Source organism: Tachyglossus aculeatus, chromosome 7, assembly GCF_015852505.1.
Source record: "Tachyglossus aculeatus isolate mTacAcu1 chromosome 7, mTacAcu1.pri, whole genome shotgun sequence".
NCBI lineage: Eukaryota > Metazoa > Chordata > Mammalia > Monotremata > Tachyglossidae > Tachyglossus > Tachyglossus aculeatus.
Window position 1 is genome coordinate 32,895,629 of NC_052072.1, and position 20,087 is coordinate 32,915,715.

At 43.7% G+C, this 20,087-nt stretch overlaps 1 long non-coding RNA gene across 1 annotated transcript; it reads right to left on the minus strand.

The window, feature by feature from the left end:
- Nucleotides 1-10,485: 10,485 nt before the first annotated feature.
- Nucleotides 10,486-18,974, minus strand: LOC119930822. The gene is made up of 3 exons (XR_005451853.1): nucleotides 18,779-18,974; nucleotides 16,959-17,023; nucleotides 10,486-10,988 (listed from the first exon to the last, which is right to left on the minus strand). It is a non-coding gene; the product is annotated as an uncharacterized LOC119930822 (long non-coding RNA).
- Nucleotides 18,975-20,087: the final 1,113 nt, after the last annotated feature.

A 20,087-nucleotide genomic window follows, 5' to 3' on the forward strand; every position in this document is an offset into this window, starting at 1 on the left:
CTAGCTCTCTTCCTCTTTTCAAGGTCCTACTGAGAGCTCACCTCCTCCAGGAGGCCTTCCTAGACTGAGGCCCCTCTTCCCTCTCCCCCTCCTCCCCCTCTCCATCCCCCCCGCCTTACCTCCTTCCCTTCCCCACAGCACCTGTATATATGTATATATGTTTGTACGTATTTATTACATTTATTTATTTATTTTACTTGTACATATTTATTCTATTTATTTTATTCTGTTAATATGTTTTGTTGTGTTCTCTGTCTCCCCCTTCTAAACTGTGAGCCCACTGTTGGGTAGGGACCGTCCCTATATGTTGCCAACTTGTACTTCCCAAGCATTTAGTACAGTGCTCTGCGCACAGTAAGCGCTCAATAAATATGATCGAATGAATGAATGAACTTTTCCATCTTCCTCAGTGCCTAGATTCTGTTTCATTTTTCATTAGTATTTATTATTATCAAATATAATAATAATAATGATATTTTCTAAGCGCTTACTATGTGCCAAGCCCTGAAATAAGCACTAAGGTAGATACAAGTTAACCAGGTTTGATACAGTCCCTGTCCCACATGGAGCTCACAGTGTAAGTGGGAGGGTGAACAGATATTGAATCCCATTTTACAGATGAGGAAACTGAGGGACAGGGACAAGTCACTTAACTTCTCTGTCCCTCAATTTTCTCATCTGTAAAATGGGGATTCAATAAGTGACTTGCCCAAGGTCACACAGCAGGCAACTGGCAGAGCTTGGATTAGAACATAGGTCCTTCTGACACCCAGGCCTGTGCTCTTTCTCCTAGGCTGTGCTTCTTGTGTTACAAACACCTCAAAAATCTCTGTCTTAAACTTGTCACCTCTTTTCTTATTTCTAGGAGCCAAGCTGGGGACCAGGCTGATTCATTCTCTGCTACAATTGAGCAACTGGACTGAACTATATCATATTTTCTGAGTTTTTGCTTTCGCCTTCCCTGTTTACAGTTTTCCCTTTTCAGCTTACCATTAAGCAAGTGCTTGGATATCTTACTATGCCAAGCCTCTCCAGGGACAAAGTCCATGCCTAATTTCCCGACCCTCTCCCCATTGCTCTTATATTCTTTTCCAGCACTTAATATATTTAGCACACAACAGATGCTTATTAAATACAAGCATTAAGTCATAATACTCCTCCTCCATCTTTCTTAACTGTCCGGCTCCTTCGGCAGACTGATTGTTCCAGGACCTCTTTGTGATGACCAGAGATCATGTCTATCCAACTCCATTGCTCTGCACACAGTAAGTTTTCAATAAATGCCATTGATTGAATAATTAATGTTCAATAGGGCGCTTCTGCTTGAGAAGTTGGATTAGCAATCACTGGGTGCTCCAAACTTTACTACAAATATCCTACAGACTTCCAGTTTGGTTTGAATCTCGATGCCTTCCTTTATTTTTATTTATTTTTTTGTATTTGTCAAGTGCTTACAATGTGTCAGGCACTGTACTAAGCACTGGAGTAGATACAAGCTAATCAGGTTAGACATAGTCGAAGTCCCACAAGGGGCTCACAGTCTTAATCCTCATTTTACAGATGAGGTAACTGAGGCACAGAGAAGTCAAGGGATTCACCCAAGGGCATACAGTGGAACGGTGGCAGAGCCGAGATTAGAATCCAGGCCCTTTGGCTCCCAGGCCCTCGATCTTTCCACTAGGCCACGCTGCTTCCTTGATGGTGCTCTACTCCAATGTCGGTCTTCTTGATATGATTAATAATCTTTTTTCTAACTTGTGTTACTGAACAACATGTTGCCTAGATTACAAAACTGAGACCAAGATCAACTCGTCACCAATGGCAATTCTTAGGGTTTGTCAGGCTGGTAAACAAAAGTGCATGCCTTTTTCAAGTTATTTGCCAGCCAGTAGTACTTTGCTGATCCCGAAAAGAGGTCCGTGATCATTTGAACATGAGTCACCAGCATAGATGGGATCCTGTATCAGTGACCCTTTAGAGGATGCTCTCAGTCTGTTGATTTGGAGGCATTTCCCAGAGGACCAGAATCATATTCTGATTCCCACCTCCGGATTGCTTGTGGTCCTTGATCCTGATTGCATGGAATGGGTTATCATCATCATCATCATCAATCGTATTTATTGAGCACTTACTATGTGCAGAGCACTGTACTAAGCGCTTGGGAAGTACAAATTGGCAACATATAGAGACAGTCCCTACCCAACAGTGGGCTCACAGTCTAAAAGGGGGAGACAGAGAACAAAACCAAACATACTAACAAAATAAAATAAATAGAATAGATATGTACAAAATAAATAAATAAATAAATAAATAGATAGAGTAAAACTGGGTTATGTTCCCTGCTTTACTCCACTGGGGTCAGGGGAGGATCAGACGAGACCCAGAAACAGCCAAAAGGATACAAAGGGAACATTTCCTGCCCAGCGAGAAGTCCAACCCACATGGGGCTCATAGTCAACACAGGAGGAAGAACTACTTAGTCCCATTTTAAGATGATGAAACAGAGGCATAGGTCAGTTGTTTCTTTTTTTAAAAAAAATGTTATCTGTTAAGCATTTACTATGTGTCAAACACTGTTCATAGCTCTGGGTAGGTACAAGTTAATTAGGTTGAACACAGTCCCTGTTCCAGATGGGGCTCTCAGTTTAAAGGAGAGGAAGAACAGGAGAATAGAGGCACAGAGAAGTTATGTGACTTGCCCAAGGTCACACAGCAAGCAATTGGCAGAGCAGGGATTAGAACCCAGGTTCCCTGAGTCCCAGGTCTGTGCTCTTTCTTTTAAGCCATGCTGCTTCTTGTTATGTGCTTCCAATGTGGCATAATTATCACATTTATCATCATTATTATTAAGCCAGGAAAGCAGCTTCATCTCAGCTTTCCCTTGCCGAGTAGCAGGGGGAGAATTGCAATCATTTTGGAAGTATACAAGCCATTCAGGCTGGATATGCACTATAAATCATTCTGGGGTTAAATCAAGGGGAATCAAATCAATCGAGAAATAGTATTTACTGAGCACTTACTGTCTGCAGAGCACTGTACTAAGAGCTTGGGAGAGTATAACAGAGATGGTAGGCATGTTTCCTGTCTTCAAGTCACTTACAGTCTAGAGAGGAGACAGACATTAATACAAAATATTGACAGTGTAATTATGGTGGGACTTAGGGTGAGGGGACTATCAAGTGCTTAAAGGGTGAGGATCCAAGTGTCTAGGTGACACAGAAGGGAGAGGGAGTAGAGGAAAAGGAGGCTGAATCAGGGGAGGCCTCTTGCAGGAGATTCATTCATTCAATCATATTTATTGAGTGATTACTGTATGCAGAGCACTGTACTAAGCGTTTGGGAAGTACAAGTTGGCAACATATAGAGACAGTCCCTACCCAACAACGGGCTCACGGTCTAGAAGGGGGAGACAGACAACAAAACAAAACATGTGAACAGGTGTCAAGTCATCAGAATAAATAGAAGTAAAGCTAGATGCACATCACTAACAAAATAAATAGAATAGTAAATATGGGCAAGTAAAATAGAGTAATAAATCTGTACAAACATATATACAGTTGCTGTGGGAAGGGGAAGGAGGTAGGGCGAGGGGGAGAGGAAGGAGGGGGCTCAGTCTGGGTAGGCCTCCTGGAGGAGGTGAGCTCTCAGTAGGGCTTGGAAGATGTGATTTTAATACAACTTTGAGTCGTGGTCTGTCGTATATGGAGGAGGAAGGAGTTTCAGGTAAATGGGAGGACGTGGATAAGAGGTCAGCAGAGAGACAGACAAGATCATAATATAGTAAACTGGCATTTGAAGAGGAAAATGTGCAGGTGCTTGTAGAAGGAAATCAGCAAGGTAAGGTAGGAGATGGCAAGCTGATTGAGTGCTTTAAAGTCAATCGTAAGGGGTTTCTTTGATATGGAAGTGGATAGGCAACCACTGGACTTTCTTGAGGAGTGGGGCGACATGGACTAAGTTTTTTGTAGAAAAATGATCTGGGCATCAGAGTGAAGTGGGGATTGGATTAGGAGGGGAGAGACAGAAGGCAGGGAGATCAGCACGGGGGCTGATGTAGGATTCCAGGCAGGATATAAATGCTAGGATCAATGCAGTAGCAGTTTGGATTGAGAGGAAAGGGTGGATTTTAGCGATGTTGTGAAGGTAGAACCATCAGCTTTAGATGACAGATTCAGTATGTGGGTTGAATTAGAGAGATGGTTCAAGGATAATGCCAAGGCTATAGCTTTTGTAATAGGGAGATAGTGGAGTTGTCTTCTAGACTGTGAGCTTATTGTTGGGTAGGGGCCATCTCTATATGTTGCCAACTTGTACTTCCCAAGCGCTTAGTACAGTGCTCTGCACACACTAGGCGCTCAATAAATACGATTGAATGAATGAATGATGGGAGGGACAGGGGAGCACATGACTTGGGTGGGAAGATTGGGAGTTTGCTTTGGACGTTACATTTAAGGGGTAGACAGGATATCTGGGTAGAGATGTCCCGAAGGCAGAAAAAGACAGGAGCCTGCAGAGAAGGAGAGCGGTCAGGATTGGAAAGATAAAATTGGGAATCATCCTCCTAGAGATGGTAGTTGGAACCATGGGAGTGAATGGGTTCTCCAAGGGTGTAGATGGAGAATAGAAGGGGGCTCATAACCTAGCCTTGAGGAACTCCAACGGTTAGGGGGTGGGAGGTAGAGGAAGAGCTTGTGAAAGAGCCTGAGAAGGAATGGTCAGAAAGATAGGAGGAGAACCAGTAGAGGACCATGTCAGCGAAGTCCGGGTTGGATAAAGTTTCAATGAAAAGGGGGTATTCTGCAAGTCCAATGCAGGTGAAAGGTCTAGGAGGATTAGGATGGAATAAAGGCCCTCGATATAGCAAGAAGAAAGTCATTGCTGACCCTCTCTAAGGTCAGCTTCTGTGGAGTGAGAGGGGAGGAAACCATATTTCAGGGGGTAAAGGAGAGAATTGGAGAAAAGGAAGGGTAGGCAGCAGGTGTAGATATCTTGCTCAAGAAGTGTGTTGAGGAATGGTTTAGGGAGATGGAATGATTCCTGAGGGAACCAAGGGGGTCAAGGGAGGGTTTCATTTAAGATATGGGATGCAAGAACATGTTTGAAAGCAGTGGGGAAGGAGTCACTGGAAGGTGAATGGTTGAAGAAGGGAAAGTGATGAGGCAATCTGGGAGGGAGGATGTTTGAGGAAGGAGTTAAATGTCTGGAAAAGCTGGCATAGGCAATGGGAATCAGTAGGATGGAGATGTATTGTTGTCAAGTGGAGGCGGGGCAGAAATAAAGCAGGTGTGGATGAATTTCTAACAGCTGAGCTCCATAGCACAAGCAAAGGAGTGGAGGGAGTGTACTGTGGAGGTGATCCAGGGAGATAGGCGGAGGGGCGGGGAAGTGAGGGAACTGAGTTCAGTGGAGAGGGCTGTGAGGAGGGTATTGGTTTGCGCACTGAGAAGGTAGTTTGGGCAGGGAGACCAAGGGACTAATTTCACAAACCCAACCATCCCATCAATGCAGGTGGCATTGATGATGGAACTGTTGCTTTAGGGGCTAGGCAGCATGAGCAGAACCAAAGGTTTGCAAAATTAAGCCCTGGATGGGGCCAGGACATCCTTCACAGGGCCAGTTTCAGACTAGACCTGGTTGGATTTCTTTGGTTTGTTTAGCTGCCAACTACAGTGAAGACCCAGGTTCTTTCCTAACTTCACCAATGTAGAGGACAGTCAGGATCAAATAAGGTAGAGAACATTATCATTGTGTGGATATTTAGTGTATTTTATTAAGAATTTTACGAAAGAGAATTCAAGAAGTCACAGAAAGAGAAAAAAGGAGAGGGCAGACCATTTGCTATTTCATTTTATCGGGTGGCCTCTTATATAGAATGGGAAATCCCTTTCTTTCCCAAAAGAGAAAACACACATACACACACAAAAGATAGCTGGAGAATATTTTTTTTTTCCTGGGAGTTTATTGAATTTTATTTAGCAATTCACAAAGTAACATTTAGGAAAAGGGAGAGAAGGGAGAAGAGAAAGCAATTGTACTGTACAGTAAGAGAGCTGGGTACGAAGAAGCCAAAGTAAAATGGAATGGTAAAACAAATTAACATGACTTTAAACATTTTGCTGGACTAATGTCAGAGATTGGGTTGTAGAAGGTTTTTTTCAGATGGAAAGATTTGAAACCATTTGAGATAGAATCTCCGACTGCAAAATCAGAGACAAACACGGGCCCAGGTATAGGCTCTGTGGCATAAAGATTGCATAGAATCCAGGATAAGGGTAGATATTATGAGATGGAGGAAATGAATAGGGAGAGCCTGGGTCCCCAGTGTGCCACTCACCGGACATCATGTTCACACCTAACAGCAGCATGGCTTCTTGCCGCAGCATTGCTGGCATTTTTGCTGGCTGCAGCCTTTCCCACAGCACGGAGTGCAGCAACAGGGCTTATAGCAGATGTAAGTGCGGGTGCAAGTGGTCCTACCACCGCAGCAGCCACAGCAGCTGCCGCAGCAGCTGCAGCAACCACCACCGCAACCACCACCGCAGCCACCACAGCCACCGCCGCAGCCTCCGCCGCAGCCTCCACAGCCTCCACTGCAACCTCCGCAGCCTCCACCGCAGCCACAGCAACCCATAGTGTCAGTCGAGAGGTTTCCTTGTGCAGGTTAAGGAGGAGGAGTGGGGAAGGTTTGATGCCCTCCTGCTGCCGGGCAGCTCTTATATACCCACCCCCGCTGGGATGTGCCCATGTCCAGGACTGCCTCCTTGTTATTGTTTATCCCGGTTGTCACAGCAGATTTCCCTGTTTCCTTGTTTACCTCCTCATTGGACACCTTTTCCCTCATTAAAATGCTTCTTTTAGATTCTGCTCAATTTATTTTTGTTTCAAATTCATATTTGCAGTGGGAATCAGAAAGGGCTGAATTGTAGAATGTCATCTACAGAGCTCCAGAATGCAAAGGAAGAAAACCAGTTTTTCTAGTGGCAAAAACCTGGATTAATAACTCAATAAATTTTACTTTTCAGAGCTCGGCGCTGAAATTATCCAAAAGAGAGAATGGTGTTCTCATGGAGATGCCTGACTCTCAGAAGGATGACTCACAGGAAACAGCCACAAACTGCTTTCCTCTCCCCGTGGCCAGTGAAGTCGCAGTGTGGTCATCTTTCTCCTTCAAAAGGTATTTGGGGATCCACCCATATGTCCACCAGTCCGAGAAAAATAAAGGAATAAGAACAACAAACTGATTTTCTAGAAAACTGTCATGTCTCGCTACACAGAACTCAGTCCCTCTGACTTCCAGTCCTGTGCTAGTTTCACTAGATCACCCTACTTCCCAGTTATACCCAAGTGAATCACATGTGAATTGAGGTAGGCTAATAGAGCCACACATGTAAAATCACTGGTATGAAATCCATATGGGAATCAGAGTCTAAGTAGGAAGTAGAACAGATATTTAATCCCTGTTTCGCAGATGAGGAAATTGGAAGCACAGAGTAGTTAAGTGTCTTGCCCAAGGTCACACAGCAGGCAAGAAGTGTCTCCTGTTCCTCCTTTCATCATCATTATCAATGGTATTTATTAAGCACTTACTGTGTGCAGAGCATTGTACTAAGAACTTGGGAGAGTATAATAAACACCATTGGTAGATGCAGTCCCTTTCCACAATGAGCCTACAGATTAGAGGGGGAGACAGACATTAATAAAAATTATTTTTAATATATATTTTATAGATACGTACTGTGCGGTTGAGGGTGGTACAAATATCAAATATCCAAAGATTACAGTCCACCAAAGTCCCTGACTTGCAAGAGATAAAAAATACCAGTGATTTTACATGTGTGGCTGTATTAGCCTACCTCAATTCACATGTGATTCACTTGGGTGTGACTGGGAAGTAGCGTGGCCCAGAGGAACTAGCACAGGACTGGAAGTCAGAGGACCTGAGTTCTAATTCCAACTCTGTCACTTGCTTGCTGTGACACCTTGGGCAGGACACTTAACTATTCTGTGCTTCCCATTTCCTCATCTGCAAACAGGAATTAAATATCTGTTCTACTTCCTACTCAGACTCTGAGCCCCCAATGGAACAGGGAGTGTCTGTCCTCATTAATTTGTATCTACCCTAGCATTAGGACAGTGCTTGGAACGTAGCTCAAAAAATACCCAAATTATTATTATTATTGTTATACCTCATTTCCAACCCCTGATCACCTAATATCCTATGCATGTATGGCATTTAAGCTCTCATTTCCAACAGGTTCATTTATGGCAGGGGCAGAAGATGTTATGGAATTTAAAATAGATATGGGTGATTCAGAGTGGCTGAATCTCTAATGCCTGTCATTTCCGGCTGAAAGTAAACAGTGTTTAGATGAAGGAGCTCAGATTCTGCGGCTTGTCCTTGGTGAAACTCTTGTGACTCCAGAGCAACACTTCCTCTGCATCTGTGCGTCTCTCCCAGACTCCACTACGAAAGTAGAAGAGGACAGAAACTGAACACACTGGATGCCTGTTCTGAATCCTCTTCCTGCTCCAGAAAAACTGATTTCACACCAGAAGGTCAGGAGTTGGGTCAGCTGCCTCATCTCAGGGGAATTTCTGCAATTCCTTAACACACATAATCACTACTAGTGACACCTCCGGCACAACCACGTGTCCCCAGTCCAGCGCAGGCCAGCACATTCCCCAGCCATCTGGTAAGGGACTGGCCTGGATCCAATAAATCAATCAATCGTATTTATTGAGCACTTACTGTGTTCAGAGCACTGTACTAAGAGCTTGGAAGAGCACGACAACAATAAAACAGATGCATTCCCTGCCCACATATCTATTTTATGTGAGTCCAAAGACATTAGAAACTTCTAGAGTCAGGTGCAGTGAAATTCAGGAATGCTCTTCTGAGTTCGAAGTTCTGAATACAGTGATTGTTCTCCTCCTAAAGCACAAACATAGAACCTTCACCGCTCTGTTCCCCCATTGCTCACCTGCCTCCGAGAAAACTTTCCTACTCAGTGTTATCATCTCAAACAATTGGGTTCTCCCTCTTTCTCCTCAGACTTGGTTACCTCCAGATTCTCAATTTCTGAATATCAGGTCTCATGGAAAGCACACAGGCCTGGGAGGAAGAGGATCTGGGTTCTATTCCCAACTCTGCCACCTGCCTCCAGTGAGGCCTTGGGCAAGTCACTTAACTTCTCTGGGCCTCAGTTTTCTCATCTGTACGATGGGGATTAATTACCTATTCTCCTATTTAGACTATGAGCCCCGTGTGGGACAGGGATCACATCCAACCTGATTGTCTTGTATCTATTCCAGCACTTAGTGCACTGCTTGGGACATAGTAAGGCCTTAATAGATGCCACTATCACTAGTTTTCTGATTTGATGCCTGGTTACCCTCACCTGTATCTCTTTATCAATTAATGAAATTCATTGAGTGCTCACTAGGTACAGAACACTGTACTAAGCACTTGAGGGTGGAGTTGGAAGGCAGGGAAAATAGGGATTGGGAATGAGGATGACAATAACCCACTCCCAGACACATGCACTCCCACAGATATCCCCAAAGACACAATTTGAGTTTGGAGTTGGTGTGGGAAGTTGGTGCCCCAGCCTCTCACTGCTCAGAGTGCCTACAGTTGCCCAGGATCCAGCCCACAGAGCTTCTCCTTGGCTGGCAATGGGGACAGATGTGCTTGACTGTTTCCTTAACCTACTTCCCTCCTGATGCTTGACTCTGTGTTTGGCTCTGCAGGAGTTTTACAGCTACTGAGGCATGGTGAGGAGAGAGCTTTTCCTACTCACACCAGTTTTCTGGAGGGTGGCAGGATCGGGAGGAAAATGTGGACCGGAGTCACCTTTATTCCACTTTTCTGGTAATCCTTTTGTCAATCAGGCAAAGAGCCTTTCAATTCATTAAAGCAACTTTCAAGCAATAATATTTAGTGAGCACTTATTGTGTGCAGAGTACTGTACTAAGCACCTGGGAAAGTACAATGAAGTTGGGTAGATGTGTACACTGCCCATAAGGAGCTTACCATTTAATGGGGAAGACAGACTCTAAAATAAATCACAGGGGGAAGCAACAGTCTAAAGATATATATAAAGCATACTAAACAATACATATATGTATGCATATATATGTAAATATACACATATGTCTGTATAGTAATGGTATTACTTAAGTGCCTGCTATGTACTAAGTACATAGTGTTTTAAGCATTGGGATACTTACAAGATTATCAGGTTGGAACAGTCCTTGTCCTGCATGGGGCTCACAGTCTAGGTAGGAGGGAATATGATTTGATCCCCATTTTACAGATGAAGAAACTGAGGCACAGAGAAGTGAAGTGACTTGTCCAAGGTCCCACAACTGACATACGGCAGAGTCTGGATTAGAACCCAGGTCCTCTGATTCCCAGGCCTTTGCTCTTTCCACACTGCATGCCCCTCCCTCCTTCCCCCCCTGCCCTTTTCAGGGTGAGACAGAGGGGAGAAAGAAGGGGAGGAGAGCACAAGTGCTTAAGGGGTTAAGGAACAAGTACAGAGGTTTTGTGGAAAAAATAAGGCCTGGAGATGAGCCTGATCGGGGAAATCCTCCTGAAGGAGATGTTGCTTTATAAGGATTTTGAAGATAGGGAGAATAGGGACTGTTGGATGTGAAAGGGGAGGGACTTCAAATGGCCTCCTCAGTTCATTTCTCCTTGAAATAAGAAAATTGTCTCTACATATGTGAAGCAACAGCACTCCTCTCCTTCCTATCTCCACCTCTGTCTTTTAATCCCTTAAGGAAACACAGGCATCTTCTGTTAGTAGGCTACTCTTTGTCTTAAAATACTCCTATCTCCTACTACCAATGAATTTGAAATAACAGTGAAACAAAAACAGCAGAATGAGATCAATGTCAATGGTGAATCACTGCAGCACTTGCTGTTCTACATGGAAATGCTCCATCATGTAATTAAAGATGAAACTTGGCGTAACAAACATAACCTGCAGAGAGAGAGAAAGAGAGAACCTCATCAAAGTGAAAGGGAATCCATCACAATTCCTGGCCAAGAATCTCTTTGGCTAGAGCAAGTAGTTAAACCAAGTTTTGCATGTTTTTTTTGCATTTTCTGAATTCTCTTTCTTGTGGGGTCTCCCCAAAGAAATCTCTCATAATGAATTGTTCATTTAAAATTCCTTTCCTGGCCAAAGGTGTATGGGGTGATCCCACTGTAAGCAAACATTTGCAGGCATTCTGTCATGTAGGCAAAATTAATGCTTATGGATAATTTTTTAAGTGTTATTTTGCACACATCTCTCCACTCTTCAAAAACCTCCAATGGTTCATCCATCTCTGCATCAAGCAGAAACTCCTCACCATCACTTTCAAGACATTCAGTTCTCCCATTATTTATCCACCCTTCTCTCCCACCACATCCCAGCTCACGAGCTTCCATCCTCTCAAGCCAAGCAATCACTGCCTTGTCTGTCTCTCTCGATTCTGACCTCTTGCTCACACCCTCCCTTCTACCTAGAACTCTCTATTCTTCATCTGACAGATTACTGCTCTCTCCACCTTGAGGACTTGAGGCTCTTCTGAAATCACATCTCCTCCAGGAAGTCTTCCCCGATTAACCTCTGATCTCCCCACCCTCTTTCCCTCCCTACTGCCACTTGAACACTTCAGCATCACCAAAGCAATTGGGTCCTTAAACAATTTCTGTCTCATTTGTGAATTTCTTTGAGCACCTGATGAGAGAAAAAAAAGTGTTTCCTCAGGGAGGAGGGAATGGGGCGATTCTCCCAGTCCTGTCTGCACTATCAGTCACATTCTGATTTTCATTGGCAATTTGGCTCCAAACAGGTGTAGTAGAACAAAACTGTGAATAAATCATTTTAGGGCAAAGGAGTCTAGTTAGGAGGGGAACAGCCAACCTCACAAAATTCTCCCTTGTAAAGTGGGATGAACAAGGAGGAAAGAGTCCTGGGTGGCTTGACTGGAAGAAAATCAAGAACCTCATACTATCCTAGCACTTAGCATAGTGCTTAACATAGAGTAAGGGCTTAACCAACACCGCAATTATTATTAATAACCATGAGGAAACCCTTCTTTGAACCCCAATAGTTGCTGTAACCGTGGACGTTTGTGTGGTCGTCGCTGTGGCAGATGCCACCTTTGGGGCTGCTCTGATCCATGTCCTGCCCTCCATGCTGTTTCAGCTGCTGTGGGATGGATTGCCTCCAGCAGAAATGATGCAGTCAGCCAGACTGCTGCAGAAGAGAAATGCTATTCCCTCAAATAGACATGCTGGGAGTGCATTTACTTAGGAGAATGTCACCTGGGGGTTGGTAATCTCTCCTTTCTGGTAGCTGTTCCTTTCTTACAAAATATCTAGTACTTGCAGGAATAGTATTAGTTATGCTTACTGACCATCTACTGCCTACAATGCACAATGCTAAGCACTGAGGAAAGTACTACAGAACCACCACTTTCCAAAACATGGGGCTCATGGAGCATCCCCTCTCCCTCCTATTATTCCATTTGTAATATGGTATTAATATGGTATTTGTTAAGCACTTACTATGTGACAGGCACTGAGCTAAACACTGGGGTAGATACAAGCCAATCAGGTTGGACACAGTCCCTGTGCCACATAGGGCTCACAGTCTTAAATCCCCATTTTACAGGTGAGATAACTGAGGCACAGAGGAGTTCATTCATTCATTCATTCAATCATATTTATTGAGCACTTACTGTGTGCAGAGCACTGTACTAAGCGCTTGGGAAGTACAAGTCGGCAATAAAATAGAGACTTGCTGAAATGACTTGCTCAAGGTCACACGGAAGATGTGGTGGAGCTGGAGAGCAGCGTGGCTCAGTGGAAAGAGGCCGGGCTTTGGAGTCAGAGGTCATGGGTTCAAATCCCAGCTCCACCACTTATCAGCTGTGTGACTTCGGGCAAATCACTTCACTTCTCTGGGCCTCAGTTACCTCATCTGTAAAATGGGGATGAAGACTGTGAGCCCCCCGTGGGACAACCTGATCACTTTGTAACCTCCCCAGGGCTTAGAACAGTGCTTTGCACATAGTAAGTGCTTAATAAATGCTATCATTATTATTAGAAGCTAGGTTCTTCTGATTTCCATGACTGTGCACTATCCTATAGGCTATGCTGCTTCTTCCTTCCCAGTTAAATTATTGCATTCATCGCAAGTTCCCATCAGTCTCCCTATCTGACAGCTGGAGCCCGGCGGGGCCTAGCTTTCCTTTCCTGGGCCTCTCATCTGCTTCCCGTCTATCTGGAGCTGATCCTGAGACACGCCAGGGTGATCGAGTCAAATCTTCCCTTCTCCTGTATTGGTCACATGAAGAGTCTGTCCCCTTGTTTTCATCGAGGAATTGGCCTACAGTCCTGTCCTTGTACGATGGCCAAGACCTACTTCCTATCAGGTCGTATGTAGCGTGACACACACCTCTAAGAAATTTACAGGGGAAACAGGGACTGAAGGCTTCCAAGCCATCTGCTACTTCTAGTGCACGGGTCCAGAAATGGAGTCCCTGCAGTCTGTTCTGTCTTGGCTACCACTCGGCAGTCAACTCCCTGCTAGCCTTCAGAGGCCCGGGAACATAACACATTCCCCTCTTTGGCCCCTTCCCTACGTTTAACCTTTTTTTTTTTTTATCAGAAACAATGCAGAGGTTAATCAGAAAGTAACATTCGTCTCTGTATTTCCTACCCTGAAAAAAGGAAAAAACCTAACTGAGGACCCAAGGCCCCAGAGTTGCTTTAGGTTTATGGCCCCCAGAGGAATGTCAGCCATGCACTGATACACATGATCCCTGCTCATTTCTCCAGTATGTCTACGTGAGGAATATGGACTTTACATCTGAGGATTTCTTCAGTGGATTCCTACCCAGAATGTGGATGATGTCCATAATTTGTTATATGGGGGACTGCTTTACCAAAAGAGATGCAGCATGGCCTAGAGGACAGGGCACGGTCCTAGGAGTCAGAAGTTTCTGGGTTCTAATCCTGGCTCTGCCACTCCATTCATTCATTCAATCATATTTATTGAGCGCTTACTGTGTGCAAAGCACTGTACTAAACACTTGGAAAGTACAATTCGGCAACAAGGAGAGACAATCCCCTACCCAACAACGGGCTCACACTTGTCTGCTGTGTGACCTTGGGCAACTCACTTAACTTCTCTGGGCCTCAGTTACCTTATCTGTAAAATGGAGATTAAGACTGTGAGCCCCCATCTGGGACAGGGACTCTGTAAAACTTGACTAGCTTCTATCTAACCCCACATTTAGAACAGTGCTGGGCACATAGTAAGTGCTTAATAAGTACCATAAAAAAAGAGAAGTGAGTGAATGAATGAATGAATGAATAGGAGACAAGCATGGGAAGACTGGATGGGGGAAACTAGGGCGTGGTGGGAGAAGAGAGCAGCAAGGAACTGGGAGCCAACAGGTGTGGAGCCACGGGAAAGGAGCTTTAGTCACTGTAGAGTTTGAAGAATGAAATACTACAATCCTATTAATGCAGTCTATCCTTTTTGAAGCATGCAGGTTAGATTGGAAATATGGGAGCCTCAGTAATAATACTAATTGTGGTGTTTGTTAAGGGCTTACTATGTGCCAGACACTGTACTAAGTGCTGGGGTAAATACAAGATAATCGGGTTGGACCCAGTCCCTGTCAATCAATCAATCAATCAATCGTATTTATTGAGCGCTTACTGTGTGCAGAGCACTGTACTAAGCGCTTGGGAAGTACAAGTTGGCAACATATAGAGACAATCCCTACCCAACAGTGGGCTCACAGTCTAAAAGGGGGAGACAGAGAACAAAACCAAACATACTAACAAAATAAAATAAATAGAATAAATAGAATAGAGACTGTCCCACATAGGGCTCCCAGTCTCAAGCCCCATTTTACAGATGAGGTAACTGGGGCACAGAGAAGTGAAGTGACTTGCTCAAGGTCACGTAGCAGAAGAGCGGTGGAGCCGGGATTAGAACCTAGGTCCTTCTGACTCCCGGGCCTGTGCTCTATCCACTAGGCCACACTGGTTCTCAGGGCAGGGATATCGGCAAGGAGTCATCCTCATCAACACCATCATCATTGGTATTTATTGATGATTTAGCACACTTATGATGATTTAGCACACTTACTGTGTGCAGGACCCTGTACTAAATGCTTGAAACTACAACTTCCTTGTTTGGTTTGGTTGAGTTGGTTCCCTGCCCACGACTAGTTTACAGTGTAAGGGATTATTCTAGTAATTCAGTTGGGAGGTGAGGAGAGCTTGCACTAGTAGTTGTAAGAAAGGGGAGGAAGGGGCTGCTTTGGGAAATACTGAGCAGCAGTAGGGCCTAATGGAAAGAGCATGGGCTGGGAGTCAGAGGACCTGGGCTACAGTTCCACCTCGGCTACTCATCTATTGTGTGACCTTGGGCAAGTCACGTAACTTCCCTTTGCCTCAGTAATTCCATCTGTTAAAAAGGGAGTAAATCCTTCTCCATCTTAGACTGTGAACCCCATGTAGCACTGGGAGATTGTCCTATCTGGTTAAGGCCAGGGCTTGTCTCTCTTTACTGCTGGATCATATTTTCCAATCACTTAGTACAGTGCCCTGCACACAGTAAGTGCTCAATAAATACGGTTGAATGAATGAATCTGGTGTTGCCTCCTGTGCTTAGTTCAGTGCCTGGCACATAGTAAGTGCCGAATGAATACCATTAAATATATATATTCCCCCTTCTAGACTGTGAGACCACTGTTGGGTAGGGACCGTCTCTATGTGTTGCCAACTTGTACTTCCCAAGCGCTTAGTACAGTGCTCTGCACACAGTAAGCACTCAATAAATACAATTGATTGATTTATTATTGAGGAATTCAATGCTGTTGTATTGTACTTTCCTAAGTGCTTAGTACAGTGCTCTGCACACAGTAAGCACACAATACCCTTCATTGAATGGTTGAAGAATTGGCAGGCTATGACAAACTAGGGATGAATGAGAAAGAACAACTATCATTTCTTCTATTCCGTCCTTTTAAAAATGTGGCAACTAGGACTGCCACAACGGTAGATAGCGATAAAACTAAGTTTTTAATGACCTTTTATTTCACTTCCTTTGATAATGTCAAATAGTTTGCTGTTGATCCTCTAACTTCTCGAAGTCTCTCTTAACCTTTCCAGGCTTTGAGAGGGGTATCCCTCTTCTTGGTCTTTCTGGTCTCTTGGTAATCAATCAATGGTGTTTACTGCGCAGAGCACTGTAGAGAGTACAATTCAACAGAAGTGGTAGACACAATCCCTGCCCTGAAGAAATTTACAATCTACACACCTCTTACTTTAAGCTTACACTCTGCTCTGAACTTCTTTAGATTCGGGCTAAGTAAGCACACTGTCAAGCGTCCTTCCCCTTCTCTCTCCTCCTCCTTACTCTCTGGGGCTGGCAGATGGTATATTACCTAAATGTCTTCACTAGAACAAGTCTGAATTTTTAAATGGTGTCCATTCACCAGTCAATGTCAAGCACTGAGAGACAGCGGCCCAACATAACAGTTGATAAAGACCACTTCGGGGGTAATGAAAGGGGAAGACAATGAGGTTGACCCATCGAACAACTAATGGTGTTTATTGAGCGCTGTACTAAATTTGGGAAAGCACAGTGTAACAGAATTAGCAGACACATTCCCTGCCAGTAGCGAGCTTACCCGTGTGACTAGTGGCTTCTGTTGGCCAGTATTTTTACCTCTGCCTGACTGCCACCCCACCAAATCTTCCAATGTAGGAAGCAGTTTTATGTGCCCGGTTGGAGCTGAGCATGTGACCTCCGATAACTGGAGGGCCGTCTGAATGGACCCTAGAATGTGGGGAGGCATTTATCTACTTCAAAGGATTGTATCCTTTGAAGGCCTGTGTTTTTCCCAAGTAGTCCACAATCTAAATGTTATCTTACCTTTCCAGTTACCCATTGATCTCTCTCAGAAGCAACAGCAAACTCCAGGACACTGCTTTTAGAGCCTAGGTAAACATATAATCAGGAAGCATGAGTAACTGAGGGTCCCATAAAACATATCTGGGAAGGATTTAATGACCAACCAGCAGCCTGGATATAAGACCAAAAAAATCACATGAAACCCTTGAGTGATGCCATGGGGCACAGAGGAGCAGAGTTTCCTATCCTAGATATCCACAGCTGTACCATTTATCATAAAGTTGTAGAAATAGAATGGAGGTGGCTATAATTAGCAGCAAAGACTACAGGAAGCTTCTTGGAGACCAGCTGTGTTTAGTGTGAAGTAAAGTGTGGTGGTTAAATGCACAGAAGAGTTGCCCATCAGGGAATGCTGTAATTCTGAAGAAAAAAGGTAGCTTATCACAACAATTTTGCTAGTCTAAGGTGTCGGAAATTTATTCAAACAGATTAAATGGAATGCTTTAATCGAAAGAAAAACAGGCCCTCTATAAAAGGGCTATTCATAAAATGAATTGGTGATTTTCCTAAAGAAGTCTGGGGAGCAGCATTGATTGTATTTGATGTGTTTTTCTCATTTTTCAGTTTATATTTATCACCACGGTCAGAGGGAAGAAAATGGAAATGCTATGATAGTTGTGCAAACTACCACCAGCCTGTTTTATAAGGAATTTTGATCAGTCCTAGAAAGAAATTAGGATGCAGGACTCTGCAGAGAGAAGAAGGGAGCAACAGCATATTGCAAGCCAGGCTTGGGAGCAATATGTGGGTATTATTATTTTCCATTTTTTATTCTTCGCAGTCCACATGTTCAAAGCAGAAGGCAATCTGGTTGTAATAAACTGGTGGAATGAACCCAGAACACTGCTCAGCACACAGTAAATGCTCAAAAAATATCATGGATTGACATGGGTTCTAATCCTGGCTCCGACATTTGTCTGCTGTGTAACCTTGGGCAAGTCATTTCGCTTCTCTGGGCCTCAGTTACCTCATCTGTGAAATGGGGATTGAGACTGTGAGCTCGACAGGGAGTGTATCCAAATCAATTTGCTTGTTTCCACCCCAGAGCTTAGTTCAGGGCCTGGCACATAGTAAGCGGTTGCAGCATGGCCAGGTGGAAAGAACATGGGCTTGGGAATCACAAGGTCATGGGTTCTAATCCCGGCTCCTCCACTTGTCTGCTGTGTGACCTTGGGCAAGTCACTTCACTGGGCCTCAGGTACCTCATCTATAAAATGGGGATTGAGACTGTGAAGCCCCACGTGGGACAGGGACTGTGTCCAATTCAATTTGCTTGTATCCACCCCAGTGCTTAGTACAGTGCCTGGCTCATTAAATATAATATCACTAAATATATATAATATAATATATTATAATATATAATATAATTATAATATCACTTAAATATACCATCATTATTATCAATAATAACAAACACCATCATTATATTATTATCAATAACAATAATAACAACAACAAATACCATCATGATTGTTGACAGGCAGTCAGGAGACTAGGGTTTTAATCTCAACTCTGCCATCTGGGAAAGTTTCTTAACTTCTCTGTGCTTCAGTTTCCTCATCTGTGAAATGGGGATTAAATACCTGGTCTCTCACCCTGAGATAGCCAGCCAAAGGTGGGACAGGGACTCTGTTTGATCTGATTGTATTGTGTCTACCCCAGTGCTAAATCCATGCTTAGCACATAGTACACACTTAAGCACCACAAGTATTACTATTATAGTAAGTGCTTAAATACAGCAATCGTTATTTTAAATCTGAAATGCCTCAGTGTTTACATACCTTTTGTATTCATACCAAAACAACTCTGGTGAGTTTCTCCAAGGCTTCTCCATGTCCCCTTGTTCCTGTCTGATAAGGATATCTTCTCTCTAGGACACAAGAGCTGTTCTTTGATAAGCGAAGGAAACTAGAAATGCTGCTCAATCCCAGAAACCTTAAGGGGCCTCTATGTGCTAACAATTCACACAGAAAAATAAGCAAACTTTGCTGGCCCAGATATTAAAGCTGAGGCCTCCCATTTGATAGATATTGCTACATATTTAATAAACTCTACTTTCAACAAACACAAGAGCAAACTGAACGCTTTGAAAACTAAATGTCAAAAAAAAATCAGAAAACCGAGCCCTGAAAAGTTATTTCATTCCAGGCCAAAGTTCAAAATAGCAAATAGCTGAAAAAAACAGAAACAATTCCATCAAAGCCTACCACCCCATGAATTCTGTTTACACATGAACTTTTGGCTTATGTTCCAGAACATAGTGTAGCGCAGGATCTAGTGTTGGAGGATGTCTTAGACTAGCATGCTTAGGTTTTTGACTTTTTTTCCCCAAATGTGTATGTTTGTACACTCAGGACAGAACTCTGCCTTTCTAGGGCTACTTACCCACTTATGCCTGGTTTCCCTGAACACTTCCTGCAGGTCTTCCAACACTCTCACCTCCCACCCTTTCTCCCACATTCCCTACCTACTCTACTATGGGAAGCAACATGGCCCAGGGAAAAGAGCACAGGCCCGGGAGTCAGAGAACCTGGGTTATAATTCCGGCTCTGCCACTTGTCTGCTGTGGAACCTCGGGCAAGTCACTTCTCTGTGCCTCAGTTAACTCATCTCATTAAATTCTCCTTCCTTCTACTTACACTGTGAGCCCAGTGTAGGACAGAGACTGTGTCCAAACTGATTATCTTGTATTGACCACAGCTTGGCACGTAGTAAGCACGTAATAAATACCAACTTCATTCATTCGTTCAATCGTATTTATTGAGCGCTTACTATGTGCAAAAGCACTGAACCATCCATCAGTATTACCTTTAAAATTCTGGCTTAGAGTTCATTATGAGATGCCTTCGATTCTATAATTGCTCCCCAGGCATAGCAATTTTATGCAAATTTTACCCACTTTTCCATTTTATTTTGCCTACTCTAACATCTGAATCAATCGAATTTATTGAGCACTTACTGTATGTAGAGCACTGTACTAAGTGCTTGGGAGTACAATATAACTGATTTGGTAATAATAATATAATTGTGATATTTTTTATAAGTGCTAACTATGTATCAGGCACTGTACTAAGGGCTGAGTTGGATACA